Source organism: Trachurus japonicus, chromosome 8 (genome assembly GCF_045865225.1).
Source record: "Trachurus japonicus isolate A0001 chromosome 8, Traja_1.0".
Taxonomy (NCBI): domain Eukaryota; kingdom Metazoa; phylum Chordata; class Actinopteri; order Carangiformes; family Carangidae; genus Trachurus; species Trachurus japonicus.
In genome coordinates this window covers 31,942,744-31,964,860 of record NC_140914.1, presented here as the reverse complement: position 1 = coordinate 31,964,860, position 22,117 = coordinate 31,942,744, and the positions used below count along the sequence as shown (strand labels likewise).

Genomic DNA, 22,117 nt, shown 5'->3' with positions numbered 1-22,117 from the left:
ATTTGTATGCGGGTGTGATTCGACTTCGAATACGTATTTATGAAGGCAGTATTTGATTTTTGCTAATAAAAAGCCAAATAAGTTACAGACTGGGGCTTTAAGAAAATCCCCCTATTTATCGATGACATCACTCTTCTGAGGAGACATCACACCAGTGGCGGGAGATTCAACTGTGGTAAGCTTTATTATATTTTACCTCTTTAAAAATTGGATTTTGCAGTTTTATGAAGAAGGTGCAGTGTGGTTGATCATAATGTGTCTACTCTGTTAAAGCTATATCAAAGAAATTAATCAAATTGAATAATTTCAAAAGGTTTTTGTGTAAAATTATAGATTTCTCATCAAGTAAAGTCAGCTATTATGCTAGCAAAGTCAGGCTGAGGGCTAACTTTAGCTCAAAGTTAGTTAAGGTGTGTCTCAAATCGCATACTTCTCTCAGTGCGCTGCTTTACAGTACACTGTAAGGCAGTGTACTGCCTTGTGCAGTGCACTAATTTGGACAGGCTAGTACCGTCTCAAATCAAACACTGCCGCTGCGCACTGACCGGAAATGACTCCACAGCTTCTTCTTCTATTTTTTAAAATTCTGATCACAACCATAGCAACCGGCCGTTGGAGCCCTATCGCCGACACTTGACAGCGCTTTTTGCCGATCCAAAAGAGCTATTAAGTTGTGTTTTATTGTGTTAGTGTTGTTGTTGTGCTGTTACGAGTGTTTTTTAAAGACATTTACGCCGGTGTCAGCTCCGTCGCTGCTCAAAGCAACCGGCGCCGTTTGAAAAGTAGTGACGTGTTTCCGCTACGTCACTAAGATGGCGGCCGTTAAGTGTGGAAAGTATCCATCGATCCATACTCAATTTTCTGGCCGTTTGAGTGCGCCAATTGAGTGCGCATAGCGCACTACATTTTCGCACACTGCTCAGTGTGAACGCACTTATGCACTCAAAATATTAAGTGTAAGTGCAGAAGTGCGCGATTTGGGACACACCATTAGTGTCCACTCTGTTATCCTTATTCAAGTAACACGTGGACACCAACTTAACAGAGTGGACATACTGTATGCATTCTTGACTTATAAGATCTTTAAAAGATTGAAGCACTAATTATGTATATTTTATATTGTACATGAATATGAATCGGATAGCCTGTATATTAACTAAATGCAATGCATGCCTTTGTTTAAGAATGTCACTTGCACTAAGTCCAGCTGGAACACAGCGGTGTTACAGAGCCAGAGACTGTGTCGGGGGGGGCTTTCAAGGTTAATTTAAATTGAAAATATGGTTGGTTAAAGTCTCTTGTCTTCTTTTAAATCATGTATTTCACACCAGAATGTAGCGGTTTTATTATTTGTTTTCGCTGTTTTAGGCAACGCCTTAAAGGTGAAAGCAGAGCAAGAAGTAGAAGGAGAAAGCTAAAATAGCAGATAGCATATTTGCAAGCCCAACTAGCTAGAGAGTGAATAAAGAAGGAAAAGTGGAAAAAAAGATACTCAAGAAGCAAGGCCAGCTCCTCATCCCCACGCACAATGGTGAATAGGATGCTGCAAAAAAAATCAGAACATCACTCCCCATGTTTGCAAGACACTTCCTTTCCACTCCTGCCTTAGTTGCAGATATCGCTCAGTCTTATAAAACTTCCAGAGGAGAGCGAGTGAAGCAACTGATCACCAGAGTCACATGTGGTAAACTACTAAAAAAGTACAGACTGCAGTCTTTCTTTGGATTCTCCCAGAAGAGGGGGAAGTCCTTCGGGAATGCACAGCTGACCACTTTTCAAAGAAAGACAACTTCAAGAAAAGCAGAGAGTAGAGTGAGGATACATAGCCTACCTTCTTCCTCAGCCGCATGACAACTGGGCACAAGCAGACCATAACTGTGAGGAAGAGGAGGATGCAGAAGCAACTGCTTACTGACACTATGAAGAATCTTCATAGGAGATTTTACATAAGAAAACTCAGACAATGTCTCATATAGTCTGTTTTGTGCATGTCGGCCATTTTGGGTGGTTGACCCTACTGATGCTGATCAGGCCACATGCCAGTGCAAAACCCATAAGAACCTCCAGTTCATGGCTGACAGCCTTTATAGTCGAGGCATTGTGGAGACCAAGAACCTGGAGGAGATGGCTGACCCAACCACAGGAATTAAAGCTTGTGCCTATGTTGACTGCACAGAATGCCGCCTCACCACTTACCCAACTTTGAGAGCCGCCACAGGAGAAGCTGTCGAAGCTCTACAATGGTGTGCTGAAAGAACGGAGGAAGAAGAAAGGAAAAGAAGGTCATAACTGTGAAGGAGATGGTGCAGAACACAGAAGCAGATCTAGTTGATGATTTCCAAGATCGTCTCTACAAATTCCGTAAGCACCTATTTAATATCAGATGGCAATACACTGCTTACAGACAACTGCACAAAAACCTCCAACTTCAGTGACTTCAGTGAGAATTACTCCTGCAAGTACCACAATGAGATCCAGTCAGTGCATTTTGGGGGATCTCACCAGCAAGCCACCCTGCACCAGTGACCAGACACCAGATTCCTGCTGTTCAATCTCTCCCTCACGACGACATGAGCCACCAGCGATCTAAGCCCACCTAGATCCTGTCCAGAAGATGGTGAAGACCAGATATCCACTGGTGGAGACACTTCACTTCCACAGTGATGGCCCTGCCACACAATATAAACAAAAGGGCAACGTCTACCTCTTGTCTCCTGGGCCATTCAGGCATGGTTTGAAAGATCTGTCATGGAATTTCTTTGAGGCCAGCCATGGGAAAGGAGCTCCCGACAGAATCGGAGGGACACTGAAGCGGGCAGATGACATGCTGGAACATGCAATTTTTGGTCCCATACCTGGAAGTGGAGTTGTGACTTTGCAGATGTTTGCCTATTTCTGAGTGAGAAGTGGAAATGTCCCATTGGTTGGGTTTAGTAAAAAGACCAGGTAGAGGCTAGACCGGCCAGATAGATAGAAAGAGTCCAGAGAGAGTCCATCGACCGGCAACAGCAGGGAACATAGGACCCTGACTGCATAATAATGTGTTCAGAGTTGTGCAAAAGGAATGACTGAGATCTGAAAATAGTGTTTTATTAAGGGGCCGTCCATACAAACCCGGGTATTTTTGAAACCGTGTGTTTCTCTACACGGTTTGTTCTTTCATCCACACGTAACCGCAGTTGTGGGTTCCTAAAATCGGAGTTTTTTGTAACCGGAGTCCTGGGTGAACTTTTTCAAAAACTCCGGTTTCAGCTTCATGTGTAGACAGGAAAACTGCACATTTTTCACGTTTTTGCACGTCAAGCTTCTTGACGCTGACCCATGGATAATCCATAGGGATCATCATGCGCTGACCGCTCAGACGCGTATGAGTGGACTATAGGCTACTGTGAATATCAATAATCACTAAACATGCAGACACTAATACAAAACCGCATGGTCACCATATGTAAACATAATGCTGATATGGAGAAAACAGGCTTTTATCAAATTGTAAATTGCGGTCACTTCCCCACTGTTTTGCTTCCTCCCGTCCTGTACATTTGTTTTCAATGAAGCCTTTCAGAATCAATCAGTGGATCGATGGATTATCGTTATGATGTGTGTATTTGTGTATTTTCGTATCTGTCATAAACAAGAGATTACGGGCGAGGTGTGTTAGTATAGCGGGGACTTGCGGTGCCGGTCAGTTTGAGCCTCCACTCTCTTTGTACAAGTTACAGCTACTTTCCTGTTAGGAGTGCTATTGCCACCTACTGCTTTGGAATGTGCATGACATTGTTTGAGACGGATTTTGCGGTTTCATGTGGAAGGAGATTTTTTTGGTGTGGATGGGGATTTTTTTTTAAAAACCGGGGCCCAAAAAGTTCGGTTTCAAAAATACCCATGTTCGTGTGGACAAGGCCTAAGTGAAGATTGTTGATGCATGGTTTTGTCAAAAGGATGCTCGATTTAGTGAATGAGTTTAGACAACTGAGCCATTGATGGGGAATTAGTGTTTTAGCAATTCAGAAAAACTGTAAGAGGAGAGTGTGATGAACACTTTATGACAACCTTCATCTCTGGAGAAGTCCACACACCAAGCCTTTACATCTTTCCTCAGCGCTGCTTGAAGGAGGCTGGGATCAAACACATGGAGGGTGGGCACAGTTAAGATGGACAGGCAGCCGGCCCTTTAATCTTCATATTAGAAGCTAAAGAGGACTGATGATACCTTCTCTCTCTCCTCCTCCCATACTTTTTATCCACTCCTTTGTCCTCCCCCATTTCCACACCTCCCCCGTGAACCTCACTCACTTCCTTGCTGTCTCCCCCAACTCTCTCCGTACCTCCTTCTCTCTTTCAGTTTTTATCTACCCCCACTCACTTTATCATTTGATTCTTCCCTCCTCATCATCTCTCATTTCCTCTGTCTGTTCTGTCCTCGGACGCAGTCGGGTTTTACCAAAGTGACAAATGGACCTTGCACACCTTCCATGTATGTGTTTGTGTATGTTACTTGTGTTGCATGTGGGTTTGGATTTTTAGCAAAGCATTGGGTGTAAAATGAGGTGCTTCTTTGTTTGTGCATCTTTATCTATTTAGGCAGGCGGCATCTCTCTCTCTCACTGTGTGTGTGTGTGTTGGTGTGTCTATGTGTGTGTGTGAGGGCAGTTACTCTGTGACAGTGACTGATGGCCAGCAGTGGTAAACGATGCAGAACCTTCTTTAATAGGAGACACAAAAGGTTGGTTAAAAATCCTGCCTAATGGAGAAATATGATACAGGACGGATGGTCAAGGAAGACGTGGACAGAGTAGAAGAAGTTGCGTAGAGACAGACACGAGGAAGGATGCAGAAAAGGTGGCGAGTAGATGAGAAGAGAAAGAAAGAGAACAGATGAAGGGGAAGTGGAGGACATTCTTGAATCAAACTCACTGATAACAGAACATCTTGAAAGAGTTGGTTCTTCACTGTTAATCGGATGATGTTGAAGGTTTTCCAAAGTTTGGTGGAGAAACTTGGTGTTGGACTTTGGCTGGTCAAGGCCCTGATTTACTAAGATCCCAGATAATGTAGTGTAAAATTTTATACATGTAATGGCTTGTATGTTGGAAAAGAAAATAACATTTATAATCTTTTCTTAAACTTTCTACTCTTAATATTGTTTTAATATTTCTTAATGTTTGCCCCATTTCTGTTACCCTTCAATGAACCTCTACTGTTAGTGTATTTGTTACCTCTCAGTGAACGTCAAGGCTGCACCAAAAATCCCTCCAATTATGAAACGGTAAACACAGAGTGATCGCCCTGGGTAAAACACAGCTGATCGATCGATAAAAAAATACCGCTGGAGTGAATTTACTTTCCGTCACTAAAAACAGGCGTTTTAAAGTAACGAAAAAAGTTACTTTATCAGTAACGCATTCATTACTTTTTGGTTTATGTAACTGAGTTACTAACTGAGTTACTTTTTTAATGGAGTAACTAGTAACTGTAACTAGTTACTATTTTTCAGTAACTAGCACAACACTGGCCATGACCATAGACTGTAAAAAGAATGGACGTAGCGTCCGTGACGTCACCCATTGGTTTTGGGGAGTCGTTTTTGTGACTCCAATATGGCGGCCTGAACAGCGCCATGTTGGATTGGCCGGCCGAGAACCCGCCCACTGGCCTCGAAGCAGCTGTCCACGGAGCTGCTCAGACCTGTCACTCAACGTTTCCGCGCCCTAATTGGCCAGAGTTTTAACCTAATAACAGTAAAACGGTAGAGTTAAAAAAAAATTCACCCCCCTCAGAGTGTGTGCGGGGGTAGAAACTATCGATTGAGACGAAAAAACGTTCTGACACCAGGCTTTTAACATGTTTACTGAGGATGTAAAGTCGGCGATTTTAACATGGGGGTCTATGGAGAATGCTGCTTTCTAACACCAGCCCCCAGAGGAAGAAGAGGGGATTGCAGTTTGTTGAACGCGGAAGTGAGCTTCACTTCTCAGACCGACAACTGCCCCCTTGGCCATGACGCAGTAACAAGGCGGCATGAACATGAAAGAGGCGTGTATGGTAGAGGAGCATCGTCAGAAAGACCTACGATCATGTCATCAACAGAGAGAGACTCCTCAGAGGTAAGCATAGTAGAGATCATGATGAGATTAACGTAAAAAAAATATGCCAAACAAGTCCAATAATTGATGTGAATAGGAGAAAGATGATTTTGTTGTCAAAAGTATTAAAGGTACGGTAAAGAAGAATGAAATCAGTCGTGTCCTGGCCCCACAAGTCTAGAGTTGTGTTTCTCAGAGTGGTGGGACAGTTCATATACCGGACATGGTTCAAGTCCTCCAAATAAAATTTTGGCGCATCAGGGCTACAAGTCAGTAATTAGCTGAGTAGCAGCATTGGGTTTGGGGTGGATGTACCAGCTTGCATTGACGTTTGGACATGGTCTTAGAACAGTTATTTCTTATCAGACTTGATAAATTTATTGAGAAACACAATCTTTTGAGTGATCAGTGAACATTCACCATTTAAAAGTCATACATTTTCACTCCAGTAGCAGAAACTGTTGCAGTAAATTTAAAGCTACAGTTGTTATTTGGTCATATTTGCTGGAACTGTCTCTGATAGTAGTTGAAATGGGTAATTTAGGAAAAAATCCAACTCCTCTGCTTTACCTACAGCCTGTAATTATATTTGCAGAAATCCAACGCTGGTCCCAGTCAGGTGGAGTAGACAGGAGAAGCTGCCTGTCAATCACCAATCACAGCTCGTACACATACTGCAGACAGGTACAGTCTGGCGGCTGCAGAGCATCACTATCAATTTGTAAAATACAATGGCAGAGCAACCGAAAATATAAGACTGTCGATGACACCGTTGACGGCTGCCTAAAATGAGTAAGAAGAAGACTGTTGTTACAGTTAGCTAACTTGTGTGAGTGTGCTCAGGCTACCTCTTGTTTGTGGGGTTGGGGTTCGGAACAGCAGTGTGTCGGAATCGAGAGCTGTCCCCACTCGCAATATCTGGCACACACAGCTAAGTAGACTTATTACTGACACACGGCGTCGTCAGAGTTCTGTGGAGCGATCTGAGAAAAGACAGAAAATAAGGAGAGGGACAAGATCAGAGGTGTAGGACCACTCCAAGATGCGTTCACTGTAGCTCGAGTTTCATACCGTAACAGCGCGTCCTCAGTGATGCAGCAGTGAAACTGAAAGCATCCAGTCAAGTCCACTGAGCGGTTCCGACACAATGCGAGGCAACGTAACGCAATGGAAACATGAATTTAATGTGTTCGCTAATCATGGTGAACGCTGGTGAGAACGTACAGTGATTAGTTATCTGTAAGAACTGGTTAGGAACGTTAGTTGATATTGACGCTGCGCCGTAATGTAAACATGCGGGGCCATCCGTGGGTGTCGGTGGGGCGCTGTGACGGCGATGACAGAGGTGATAAAGTCTCTTGAAATATCAAACAGCTAATATACAGAAGTTGTCATGACGTGAACCGTATGTTGCGGTAAAAAAAAAAAAAAGGAGCCCCCACTGTATGCAGGGCCCCCCGCCTCGCTGGTGCTGGTGGGGGTATATTTTACGGTGCTGATGGCTGGTTATGATTTTAAAAAAAAGATGTTGATAACATTAGCTCAAGGAAACGAAATAAAACGCAGCTGCGTTCATTTAATTAGTCTTTTGTTGGAATGATTTGGCCTAAAACACATAAGAACATATTTTTAAAAATTAAAATAAGTTAGCTTTAAATGCGTCGTGGGCGAGGCACGCCGCAATTCTGTCAGTTTGGGCTCTAGTTTCGTAGACCAGGCGCAGTCTAAGCGCAGTGAGCCGCGCTAATGTGTCCATGCGCATTTTGCAAGTTTCGCAAGTACTCCGCATTCCCACCTCCGTCCCTCCTACCAGCACAGGTGGGAAAGAAGGAGGAGAGAAGGTGTGGAGTGGGATTAACACAGCCAATTCTGATCTTCACCAATCAAATTTATACAATTTATATCAGATTTTATCCTTCAACATGGGCGAAGGAGACAGCGACGCCAGACAGCCGAACCTCCACCAGGAGGAAACAGGTGTTTTGGTCCTAGGGGTTTGCCCTATACAGTGAGAACTGTTGCCCCAGTGTAAAAAACAACACACACACACACACACACACACACACACACACACACACACACACACACACACACACACACACACACACACACACACACACACATAGTAACCCATAAACCCTGTGTAACAAAGATGAGAGGTGTACACTGATCACAACATAAACAAACACCATGCGTAACAGGGATGAAATCAGAAGCATCTCAGCGTAAAGGACTCATTTCTTCTTTCTTTTTCTTTTCTGAGATGAGAGATGCTGAGTAGGCCGGGGAAGTCACACACACCTCTCTCCATGCATTTGCACAGTACTGATGTGAGGGCCACAGGCCTGGAGTCTAGTGTCCTTAGGACGTGTCTTTTTGGGGAATGGGGAGGGGTTCTTTAAGGACTCCCTCCACTGGCTGGAAACACAACCAGAATCCAAAAGATGCTGAACCATCTGGTGATGACTGCATCCAACTGTGCAGCGCAGCCTTTGAGCACCCTGCCCCTGAGCCTGTCAGACACACAGACACTCAGAGCCATGTCAGGAGTCGCTCTGGCAGAGTAGCGCCCCCACAAAAGACACAAAAGTGAGGACAGGCTGTTTGGGGAATCACTTTGTTCTGTTTGTTTTTCATCAAATTCCTTTTTTCTCCCCAATCCTGCAGTCTTTACAAGTTCCTGCAATTTCATCACATAACAACCCACATATTCCATTGCATCTTTTTTTAGCCACACAAATCAAGGATATTTACCTGTGAAAATCACAAAAAAAAATGTTTTTTATGGAAGCACTGCTTTATTGCTTTATTGCTTCCATTACCGGCTCACTGTTGAGTGCCACTCAGAAGAGATTCTGATCACATATTTATCCAGATCCATGGGAAATATTAACCATTTGTGTCTCAGTGAATGTGTGTGCCAAATATGAAAAAGTTCAGTATTATGTCTTAAATGGGACAGACAGGGGGACAAATAGACAGTTAAAGCTATCAGTAAGCGATCCGGTGGTTTTGGCTAACTTCCTGTCAGCCGATGGAGTTAGCAGTCCCCGCCCTCGTCCCTACGTCACCACATTCACGCGCATCCCTTGGCTGCACACACAGAGAGGACTGCCCCTTTATGCCGTTCTCTCTCCTCATTGGATAAAGGTTGTAGGATACAAGGAAAGTTTTCTCCTGGGCTCAGAGCAGAGCAGAGTGACTGACAGACCCGTGTTTCGGACCAAACACTCTATAGAAGTGATTACTTACTTACTTCTTACTTCTGCTTCAACATGAAATCTCTCTGTTGCCCTCCCAGAGATACAAAAACGTAGTTACAATATGACATACGAGCACTCTGCCACAAGCACTCTTACCATTTATTTGAATAATGAACTTGGGGTAATTAATGTCTTATTTTTTAATTATCCTACTAAAAACTGCTCAATAATCTATAATAATTTATTTTTTCAAAAACAAGCTCCTCCTGATTTGTGTGTATAATCAACGGTGACTGATGGGTCTCTCTGACTCTGGATATATTTAAAGGGTAGATTTAAAAGAAAACATTTCCTTTTCTGTATGCGGGTGTGTGGTGTTATGTGTGCATGCGTGTGCGTAGTGGGGGTGGGAAGTGGTCAGAGGCTGTTAATGCTGCAAGCCACTGAATGAGACGGTGTGGGGAGTCGGTGAGTGGAGATAAAGCCCTCCTCATGTATCAGCCTGCTCACCTGTCTGCAGCCAGACCTCTGTAATGGATAGACATGAGCTGCAACCATCACTCATACTCACAGCCTTTCTCTGTGTGTATGAGAGAGAGAGAGAGACACACACACACACACACACACACACACACACACACACACACACACACACACACACACACACAGGGAGAGAGAGAGTCTTTGTGTAGTTGGGAATGATAGGTCTGCATGGGTGCATGACAGAGAAAGACAGAGACAGAGTGTGTGTCTATGCATGTTTGTGTGTGTGTGTGTGTGTGTGTGTGTGTGTGTCTTTGGTTGTGTAACCAATGCATGTCACCTTGATTGACAATGACACTAGTTAAAGCACACTGGTATTAACATGAATATATGTATATTCTGTGCCTACACAAAATGTAGACAGACCATCTTTGTTTGGAACCAGATGCCCACATGTCCAACTGACTTGACCTCCACACAGGTCAAAGGTCAGCCTCCCAGCTGTTGTGTGTGTGTGTGTCTGTTGTGTGTGTGTGTGTGTGTGTGTGTGTGTGTGTATGTGTGTGTAGAATGTGAAATAGAATTCTTGAAATGTCATTACAATCGTTACAATCTGATTATGGGAGTTGCAGGTCCTGTGTGCAAATGGTCAAACACAGGGCCACACACAGACAACAACTCCAACATGTACACATGTGAGGGACACACACAGGCCTACAGTCTGTGTCTCCAGAGGGTCAGTTTGCCTTGGGGAAAAGGAATGACATCACCAGGATGGGGGATTAACCCTTTCTTCAACAGGAAGTTAAACAGTGAAGCAGAAATCAGACTTTGGATTTTGTTTCATCCCATAATGTATTTGATACCCATGACCAAAACAGTCATACATTCTGACTTTAGCTGTGTCCCAATTCAGGTCCTGCATCCTCTGGAGGACCCAGCCTACTCGGTCTACGGAGGCAACGGCTTTGGAGGCACCGCAGCATCAACCGTGGGTTAATAATTCCTGATTGTGTCCGAGTGCAATCAACATCCTAACATGCACATTTTAAAGTGGTGGCTTTTTACACTTCTAACGGCTACTCAGCTCCTCGTCTTGGGCTATGTTCAAGGTTCAAGGTTTTTATTTGTGTCCCCGTAGGACAATTATTGTTGCAGCGAGTAAAAAGAACACAGATACAAGATACACAATTAAAAGGGGGGGGGGGGGGTAAAATACAGTGTGTTGCAACAACAACAGTGGCACGACTAAAACATGTGGCCAGCAGAGCCCTGCTCAGCGGGAGACCACGCTTCCAATCTGGCCGCGTAGCAGGGCTACCATGGCTACAGCGCAGAGCCGCCTCAACGTTCTGATAGCTAGCATGCTAGGTGGCTAATAATGGCGGCATGCAAAGAATCTTGGGATATGGGAGGCCACGAAGGATAGGTGCAGTGTGTCCACTAGAACAGGCAAGGCAAGGCAATTTTATTTGTATAGCCCATTTTTACAAACAGTTTGTCTCAAACAGCTTTACATGGCATCACAACAACATCCTTTGTCCTTAGACCCTCACATCCACTGAGGAAAAACTCCATGGAAAACCCTTTTAACAGGGAAAACCAGGAGAAAGCTCAGGGTGAGCAACAGAGGAGGGATCCCTCACCCAGGACGGACAGACGTGCAATAGATGTTGTTACAGACAAGAAAAGACCGGATTTGTCGGCCACATTTGGAGGAGCCTTTGAATTAGGACAGGAATTAGGAGGCTTTCAAATGCGTCCTGCGAAGGATGCAGATGCTGAATTGGGACACAGCTTAATTCCATAACCCCTGGGGAGAGGAAGGAACATATTGCCTGCTCATAGTTTTGATTTGACATCAATACACACACTGCTGAACTACAACAATCCGCAGACGTCCATGTGTACTCGAGGCAGAGTCCGCGCCACATAGATATGATATCGGACATAGATATGGTATGCATCAGCAACGGTGCTGCTAAAACATTGTGAGATCTAGCTGCTAATGCTGCTCAGCTGTAGAACCGTGTGTGTTTTATAACAGCAGAAAAAAACAAAAACTACAACTACATTTATCATCCTCCGGGCACAAGACTAGTCACAGACGCTCAATAGAGCGTTTGAGCCAAGTTTGTCCGCTTTCGCGTACCGTATTCAAAGATGGCGATGCAACATGGCAGCCTGCGGTGGGTGCAACAGCCACCTGTATTTTTAAACAACTCATTCTAAGCTACGAGACAACTTTAATTTGTATGCGATTGTGATTAGACTTTGGTAAATACGGTTTATGAAAGCAATATTTGATTTTTGCTAATAAAAAGCCAAATAAGTTACATACTGTCCCTTTAACAGTTTTTTATTTAATGGATTTTTGGTCAAATGCCTAAAATTAAGTTTTTATCCAGTGACATGAAGAAAATAGGGAATAAATACCACGGCCATCTTTTAAACTTGCACATAAAACAAAAAAGGCCAGTTACCAAACTGAAGCTAAATGAAACAACAGAGGTTGGACCAGTCCACCTTTACAGCCTGTGATGAAGAGCCCTTTGTTACCTGGAAATTGGTCTGGTCCTTGTACGTAAATATGACACCATGGCTTTTATGCATTTCTAACAATTAACTTATCAATGTACTTAAAGAGTCAGTTTATTTGCCATTTGCAGAAGGGAAACCACACTTGAAAACGATTATCAAGAGCTCACTTAGGACAATAGGACAGTACAACATTGTTAAAAATCTTGAATAAAACAAGGTAAATAAATACAATACATAGAGACAGTGGAATAAAAAAGATAATTTGCCGCCATTGGATGAGCCGACAATCACCTGAAGAGTACGGGGGTATGAAATACAATTTAAGGTACCTAACACTACAGGCGACGGTCATCAGACCAAGTACAGGAGTATAATTTAACATACATACAAATTAAGTGCGCGATTTAAAATGGTCAGTACTCGCACTTGAAGTATTAGCACTTAATTTGATTTGCATGAGACTTTTTTTAAGTGGATTATAATATGATATTTAACATATGTTATCCATATCTATTGTCCTTTTTATACCATGACAGCCATGTGTTTTTAATTGATGAAACACTGGACTAAGGAAATAAATATGAAACAATATCTTATATTTTGCCATGTCCATGTGCCAGTGCATTTAGCAAAGTTAATGTGAAGCGTATGTCCTCAAATGTCTTTTTATCTATTCCATGGTGTATGGGAAAAATAGTTCTTGAGGGGACACAGCCATTTCTAATAGTTTCAGGGATTAGAGGAGGTGTATTTTTTTTCATTCATAATCTGACATAAATTCACTTTTACTGTACTTGTAGCGTATGCATTGTTTCCCTGTTGAGAACAGACCAGACGTGTGAGGCACACATGTGCAATGAGAACTGTGTAGTTCACTAGCGCTTAAATATACTGTGAAATCATGCGACGTGCAATAAAACCAGCACTGAGCACGTTAAAGGTAGAGTTGGAGATCCTGGAAAAATACACAAAGTCAAAAGTCCAAGCCCCTTCCTCAGACTTCTCTCTCTGAAGCCTCCAGAGCACAGGAACACGCAACACTTGGTCAACGTGTCACAGTTGGCGCAAGGCGAATTTTTCGCGCGATAAGATTACATACAAAGTCAATGTACAGACGCAAATTTGTGCCAGCGGCGTGAATTACGCTAACGGCATGATGCGAATTTGCCTGTTTATGCAAACTCAAGCGAAATATTTGCGTGAATGCCACGAGTAAAAACAAATATTCCAGTGGGCAAACTCGAGCAAGTACAGCGAGGCGAATATTTTACTCGCGCCCGGTGTGAACGCAGCAATACTGTCACGTGTCACTGCGCAGCATCGCTAACTTTCCTTCAGCTTTTTCTCACGGCTCATTCCTGTGAAAGAAAACACCTGACATCATAATGAAGCATCCAGCATCCAGCTCAGAGCTACATGACCACCTACCAGACTTCAGTCTGGTACATTGGATCACTAGCGCTTTTCCACAGTCGTAACTCATTGAACACTCTGATTGTGCATGCTATTAGTGCACGAAGAGTAGAACATGCAGAGGAGGGAGGGAGGGAGATGGCAGCTTGATTGACACATCACGATCCAATCATCTGGAACGTCACTTTGCCGGAAATGATGATGGAAATTATTTGTCAACAAAATGAACACTGGGGTGGAGTGTGGTGTGGTGTGGTTTCATGTACTTAGAAACCTGCATGCAGATTAATTTGAGTACGCAACTTTCCAGCTTTGTGTACCTGCAATGTTTCTGTACAAACGCTACACAGGGCTTTGTACATAAGGCCCCTGGTGAGTGCAGCCTCATCTTAAAACAATATTAACACATTATAGGAGAAGTTGTAGCAACAAGATGTCGAAAGAAATGCATATCCAGACTACAAACTGGAATATTATCATCACTCATTTATAGCTACAGCCATTTTGCATGTCATATACCTAAATTCATTGCGGGAGCATGATGAATGTTTGTGGTGATGTCTATTCTACTGTGTGTGTGTGTGTGTGTGTGTGCAGCCAGCAGGAGTGGGGGAAAACAGCAGTAGCCACTACAGGGATACACAGTGGGCTTGTTCACTAAGAAAATAGATATCATTAGCCAGTTGCTGCTCACCCACCCACCCTCACCCACCCACACACACACACACACACACACACACACACACACACACACACACACACACACACACACACACACACAAAATATATATCATTAGCTGGCTGTTTAGTATTCATACCCATCCGCTCTACACCTCTTGCACACACACGTCGAGGCAGAAATTAGCCAGCAGCACCTGACACTCCATCATGATGTCACTGCGCGATTTGGGTGTGTTCGTGTCATCTGTGTGTGTGTGTGTGTGTGTGTGTGTGCGTGCGCGTGCTTGAGAGTATGTGTGTAGTATTAGAGGAAAACCGGCCTCAGCCATTGGCGTTGTGGATCCTGCAGGGAGAAACATGCAAAGACAAAGAAAGAGAGAGAGGATTGATGAGCATTTACACAGAACATATCATATATAACATACTGCATATTTGTAAGTTTCAAGACAAACTTCATTGAAAATATGAGTTTACAGCTGGTTTCAGACCTTTGAGGCTTTGAGCTGCATGGTACATGTGAACCAGCTGATATATAGCAGGTTCACCATCTTAGTTTAGCATGTCAGTGTGCTATGGTTTATTAGGATTGAGCTTCACACAAAGTCAGTAGAGCTGAGACTATTGACATGTGAACATTCATCATGATCCAAAGTAGTGGACAAACCGTACTGTAAGATTATCAAAGTCATTGGATGTCTTGCTGTAGTTTCCAAGCTCTTTCTGACACATCAACCTGACATTGTGGCAACTGAAATAAAGTTAAGAGATGACATCAAGGTCTGGCAAATTCATCCTTTTGGGGTCACTAACTTGACTTCATTTCGTCAAACAATGATTTCAGTCCAGACTAAAATGGTAGCTCAGCAGTCACACTCCACCAGCATAGCTGAGCCTTCTGCTCTCTGGCAGACGCTTCATCTTTATTAAACTGTGTAAGTTCTTCTTCCCTTAGTCTACACCAGCTTGATGGGAAAGCTTAATGAGAAGGTGTACGATGTAGCATCCAACAACACACATGGTATGCACTGAGGTTTAAAGGGGAACTGTGCAAGTCTGATTTTTCTGCTGTGTTGCTAACCCTCCTCCCGGCCATGTGCATTTGTTTTAACAAAGCTGGCGAGAAAGCAATCCATGGATCGTTGGATGACGTTATATCATATACAATGTTATGTTGTGTATATTTGTGTAGAGTTATCTGTCATAAACAGGAGATTACGGGTTACAGAGCGTCTTTGTGTTGCGGTGCCGCCGAGACGGTGCTGGCATAAGTTAGAAAGATGGGGAGCTCGTTTCATGTCACACACATCCAGGTTTCCTTGCCTATATTTGGCTGTTTTGGTGTTTGGCATGACTTGGCATGTGTCTTCACAGAGTTGTGCCACTGGTTATTGCCAGGTCTGCCTCGCAAAAGAGCTCCAATCTCAAGGGACAACCTGGTAAAATAAATGTTAAATAAAATAAATATTGTCTCCCAGGATGAACTAGTCACACGCACGTACCATTTTAGTAATGTCTAATGACACAGTATTTACCTATCATTTTGGAAATAAATGAATAGATGTTTCCATGTACCCCCCTCCCCTTGCAATGTGCTTGTACCCCTGATTAGGAATCACTGTATGGGAAATTTGACTTCAATGCAGCAAAGCACCACAGGACCACATGTTGAGTCAGTGGCTTTTCAGTCTGTAGCATACAACCTAGTCTATGATTATAATTTATTTGGGTTTTATTTTCACTCCCCAGGCAGCAACTTTTGTTAGGGCACCACTTAAAAACTGTGGGTATCCTGAGATACCATTTAGCACTTTACCATGGGCAGACTGCAATACAGTCTAGCAATCCAGCACCCTTTATTATGGCTTTATGCAATACAACCCTCATGTGGTCCCTCAACTCCATATTGTTCTTTTTTTAATGGTTTAATGGTCTGTTGTAATTTTGTCTAAATCTTTTTATCCAACAACTACCTGCCAATGGGACAAGAGATGGAAACCAGGCAGGTGGCTATAATCTCACATAGCCTATTTACATTTTTAATGTTCATGAATATGTACTGTCCCATTTTTTAAAATCAATCAATCAAATCAAATCAAATCCAATCAAATCAAGCAATAATACTTTCTTCTGTTCCTGGCTGAACAAGTGTGCAGGACAGCACAGAAACATTTAGAGCACAAAGGAAACACTGTTGAGTGAGCAGCACAGAGAGAAGGGATTTGTGGGGGAACACGTGACTATATATCTGAGTGAGGGACATAGGTGGAAAAAACAAATGTGGAAATACAGTACATGTACCGAGCAGAGACATGATTTTCCTTTGCTCAGGTTAAGTTATTCTTCGCTTCTCTTCAAATTGAATTTTTTGTGTTTGCCAAAAATACTTTTCCACGCTCACAGAGTCCCACTGTACACACAGGAGCAAGGCACAAAACACACACCATAAAGGGTATGTGTAAGGAAAAGGGGAATAAAAATGCAAACACTGTTCTCAAACTGACTGGTAGGTTCCCTCTCTTTCTGCTTGTCTGTAGCTGAGGAGGATTAAACAGATGTGACAAAGAAGTAGCCTAAAAGAGGAAATAAAAAGATGGAAACCTGATAGGAAAACAGGGTGCTGCAGGGGTGACATGAGGTTTTTTGCCTGGCTCTGGGTGGGTGCAGCGTCTGACACCGTACTGCCTCAAGGTAAAGCCTCTGCTGCTGTGCGTGTGTGTGTGCTTATGTCTGCGTATCTGTGCATGTTTTAGATGCTTGACACAGTACAGTGCACAACTTTGTGTGTCAGAGAGGGCTGGTCTATGTGTGGGAATTGACCCCATCAGTCTCACTCAAGGACTCACTTAGGGGGCCTCCAGCAACACAAGCTCCAGGGCGTGTGTGTGTATGTGTGTTATGTTTTTGTATTTGTGAGGATCACAACAAGTTTTTGCATCAGTTTAGTGAAGACATTTTAGCTGGCTATCTCAAAGATCTCAGTGTCCCCTATTGCCCTAGTACAACACTTTGCTCCCTAAATGCAGGTTTGCTAGTGGTTCCCAGCATCTCTAGAACAGACTGGGGGGCAAGGCAAGGCAATTTTATTTGTATAGCCCGTTTTTACAAACAGTTTGTCTCAAACAGCTTTACATAGCATCATAACAACATCCTCTGTCCTTAGACCCTCACATCCACTGAGGAAAAACTCCATGGAAAACCCTTTTAACAGGGAAAAATTGGAGAAACCTCAGGGTGAGCAACAGAGGAGGGATCCTTCACCCAGGACGGACAGACGTGCAATACAGTAGATGTTGTATACAGACAAGAAAACAGTTTATAAGAATATGGGAAAAATGGAAATGTTAAAGGGATAGTTCACCCAAAATTCAAATTTCACTCATTATCTACTCACCCTCATGTCAACTAAGGGCTGGGAGAAGTTTCAGAGTCCTCCGTGCCTTCTCTGAGTTACAGCGGGGCTCCGTGCAGCACTGCATGTCCATATGATGGTTGCGAACGGGGCTCAATTTTCTTCGTCCAAAAAGACACACCAAAAACCATCCAGATACCTCCATGCTGCTCGTCTGTAATGTCCCTCTTGTATTGAAGCCCCGACATGAGAAATTGTTCCGGAAAAAATTAAGTCTGTATTTCAAGCTTGTTTGTAGCGGAAGCTCCCAGCACTGCTCTTCCTGGTCCGTCCAAACAAACAACAACAAACAAACAAGCTTAAAATATAGACTTATTTAACTTTTTTCGGAACAATTTCTCATGTTGGGGCTTCAATACAAGAGGGACATTACAGACGAGCTGTATGGAGGTATTTGGATGTTTTTTGGTGTGTTTTTTTGGACATGACAGAGCCTTTAGTTGACTGGCAGTAGCCATGAACCATACACTATAGGTTTAGACTGCTGGGGGACACATCTGGCCACATGGAGCCCTCTCCTCTCCTCTCCTCTCCTCTCCTCTCCTCTCCTCTCCTCTCCTCTCCTCTCCTCTCCTCTCCTCTCCTCTCCTCTCCTCTCCTCTCCTCATGCACAATTCAAACTGTCACTATTGTTCTTTGCGGTTTGGCCTTGGTGTTTCACACTCTCTCTGTGTTTCCATAGATCTATCCAGAGCTCCATCCCTCTGCACCAACCACCACCTGCATCACCTCCTTTCCTCTGCCTCTAAACCGGCCTTATGAACCAGTCTGAACCTGTGTTCCCATTAAGCTGGCCTGCTCTCCCTACATACGACCCAGCCTGCCCACCAGAAGCTGCCTTCATCAGCTCCTCTTGACTGAACAGTCCCATGTTCCATGTTATTCCATATTCCATGTTATAAACTGTTTTCTCGTCTGTGTACAACATCTATGTAATGTCTGCCCATCCTGGGTTGGGGATCCCTCCTCTGTTGCTCACCCTGTAGTGTCCTCTGTTTTTTTTCCCTCAGTCAATGTGAGGGTCTAAGGGCAGAGGATGTTGTCATGATGCAAATAAATGTGAGGTTACACATGTAACCCTTGGTTCTAAACATATCGAAGCCTATAAGCCTATAAGCGCTCTTGCTTTGCCTTTCCAGTTGTTTTGTTCTGTCACACCTGGGTGCAATGAACAAGGTGGGAGGCAGGACACAGGGCTTCCCTGAGCTACAGTACAGACACCAGGTGACTTTTAAGGTGACTGGTGTTTAGAAGCATTGCTTGCAAGCTATCAATCAATAATTTAAAATGAAAATAGTCTTATCAGCTGGGCTAACAGAATAGTAATGACTTCCACCCCTCATCATACACTGACCATGGCCCTGAGAAAGTGGAGCATTGAAAATCAGATTTGTCTCAAGAGAGGGAGTTATTGAGCTACAATGAATCTGTCAGTGGTGATGAGAAAGAGGAGAGAAGGACAACTTCTAATGAAGTCAATATGAGGTCTTGGAAGACAAGTCAGCCTGCTAAGCACTTGAAAGGGTGGAAGGTCCTGAAACAAAGACCATTGCTGTTTATAATATTGTAAAAAGTCAAATTTCAAGATAGTAAGACATTAAAAAAAAATCCATCACATTTGCAGTGATCAGGCTCATATAGCATACACCTTCAGTTTTCCCACCTGGCTCCAAACAAAGGCTGACACTGAATCCATTTGGAACAAGGGTGACTGGCTGCATCATCTACAGTCTAATAGAAATAATATGGAGAGATGAAGACATGAAAAAGGCATCTGCAAAGAACCACCCACCAGATCAGGGGAGCAAGGCAACAGATGAAAAGTATAAAATACCTCTTTGGATTCTTACCAACATCCAAACCTCTCCTGTCAGCCGTGGCTTCTGGTTCTTCCCCTGAGGTAATTGATTTAGTTTCTGTGACATCATTAATACCTTCTCCTAGAAGTTGATGTGTTATGCATCAGAAGTAGCCTCTGAACATGCTCCAATCTTCTAAAGGAGTTCTGCAGGGACAGCCTTCTCCAGCCAGACGGTAATCTATCTCTGGACTGGTCTGGAGAGTTTTAGGAGTGGTCTCTGTGCTGGGATTTGCATGACAGATACATGGATTGAATAAGTGGGGGTGTGGGAAAGCTCTCTATGCATGTTTGCAAGTATTCGTGTGAAGGTCCAGTGTGTTTTCTCCGCTCAGTGTATTGTTTAAAAATAGAAAATTTCATTGTTTTTTAAAGAATTCCATGTTGACATTTTGCCATTCTGACCACAGGACCACTTGTTGTTATTGGTTTAAATGTCCTGGTCCATTTGTTTGGTGAGGAGGGCTGCTCTGGAAAATTCAGTCTTTAACCACTGACACTGACAGAATCCAAACCAGGCGGAGCTTCTAGTGAGGTTTTGATTGAGACATCCCTAGCAGCAGATGTTACATACTTAAAGGATAGGATAGATTTTTAACAAAATACAGCAGTAGAACAACTGCCTCCACTCAATTACATAATGCCCATTTACATGCAGAGATACACAAATAAAGTAATATCATGATGAGCAACACTAAACAATAGAAGAATAAAAATACAATAAAGGCATAAGGAGTGATATGTTACAATTCACCCCATCATCTGGGCTGTAACACACCCTGGGTGAGATGTTACATTATTAAATAAGGATAATGACAAAAACTTGTTATTGAAAGCTTTTTATTCAACACTTAAAAAAAAACATAATAGGTGTGTGTGTCTCAAGTATGTTATAGTCTGACTCTATAACCTAAACCCTAACCCCATCGTCATTCTCTTTCAAGACCTAGGCCACTGAAATTGAAGGAAAATGTAAATGCAGTTAAAGTTTGGGTTGTCGGTATGCTTTATTGTTGTTCCAACTAACCCAGACCTTTGGAGCCATGAAGTAGTTTACCTTACAGCTAACAACTAAAACATTAGCACTAACAACTTGCATGAAAGATATAGACACACAATAACTGTGATTTAAGTTTGATGAGTCTTTCCTTCTAAAATGGTCTGTGTCTGCCACCGGGTGCTACTTCCTCTCAGAAAAATACTGTAGGACTAATGTCTCTTAATCTTAATTTAACTTAACATCCTGGTTCTACAATATTCTGGAGGATGGTGCAGTGGTAAACTGGGGCGTCTCCATGTGGAGTTTGAGTGACTGGTAACTCCAAAATTCACGAGGATGTGAGTGTGTGAGGTTGTTCATCTCTACATGTCAGTCCTGTGATAGACTGCTGACCTGACCCCCGCCCCCATGACCCTACAATGGTAAGATAATTACAACTAATGGGAGGACGGATAATGTTTCTGGTGAACTTTCTTTGTCTTTGTTTCTTTGTCAAGTTTTTATGAATGAAAATATATATTATTTGAAATTCGACTTTGAAACTCTACAGATGTTCCAGTACACTGAGACATGACATAACACACAGAACACGTGAGTCTGCCTCATTTGGTGTGTGTTTTTACTGTATGTCTTCATACCAGAGAGAAAAAACATTGTGTGTGTGTGTGTATGTGTGAGTGTGTGTGTGTGTGTGTGTGTGTGTGTGTGTGTGTGTGTGAGAGAGAGGGAGATAGAGAGATAAAGACAAATATAATCATATTGCGATCACAACTTTGAATTAAAACAGTATGTGAAAAAATAATTATTTTTACATCGCCCAGGTTGCATACACACACACGCACGCACGCACGCACGCACACACACACGCACACACATTTATTTATGTATTTATTTATTTCTATTTTAACCCGTGAACTGAACAGATCTTTGACATTGACATCCATGCTAATAAATGAAGAGAGAGAAAGTGAGAAAGAGTCATATAACCTCTGTTTTATTCCATACACATACATACATACATACATACATACATACATACATACATACATACAGTACATTAGGACTCACAACTCTATATTGAATCAGGTAAAAATATAATACATAATATAATAGATAATAAATAAATGATAATAATACCTCATTATCAACAAATAAAACAAACGTTTTACTATGGTCATTTTTAGTTTACATAAGTCAATCCTTCAGTTATATTATATTTAGATCACATTATGTGATTATGTGACTCAACCAGATATTTATTTTTTCCCTTTGATAAAATATATTTTTAATTTAGTCACATTTCAGTCTTATCAAATCATCAATCATCTTTGTGAATAAACAAAGAAAAGAAATCAGCCACTTACGAGCTACATTCTTTTTACTTTCAGCGTCCTTCACTCTTTTTAAAAGAAGCCACAGGAAAAACTGAACGCTTTTTTTGTA

General features: G+C 42.6%; 1 protein-coding gene across 1 annotated transcript in view; it reads right to left on the bottom strand.

The window, feature by feature from the left end:
- Positions 1-7,867: 7,867 nt before the first annotated feature.
- Positions 7,868-22,117, bottom strand: part of cbx1a (chromobox homolog 1a (HP1 beta homolog Drosophila)) — a 110,563-nt gene continuing 96,313 nt past the window's right edge. Inside the window, exon 6 of the mRNA XM_085785215.1 lies at positions 7,868-7,881. The gene's annotated coding sequence lies outside the window, so the exon portion shown is untranslated. The remainder of the gene's footprint in view (positions 7,882-22,117) is intronic.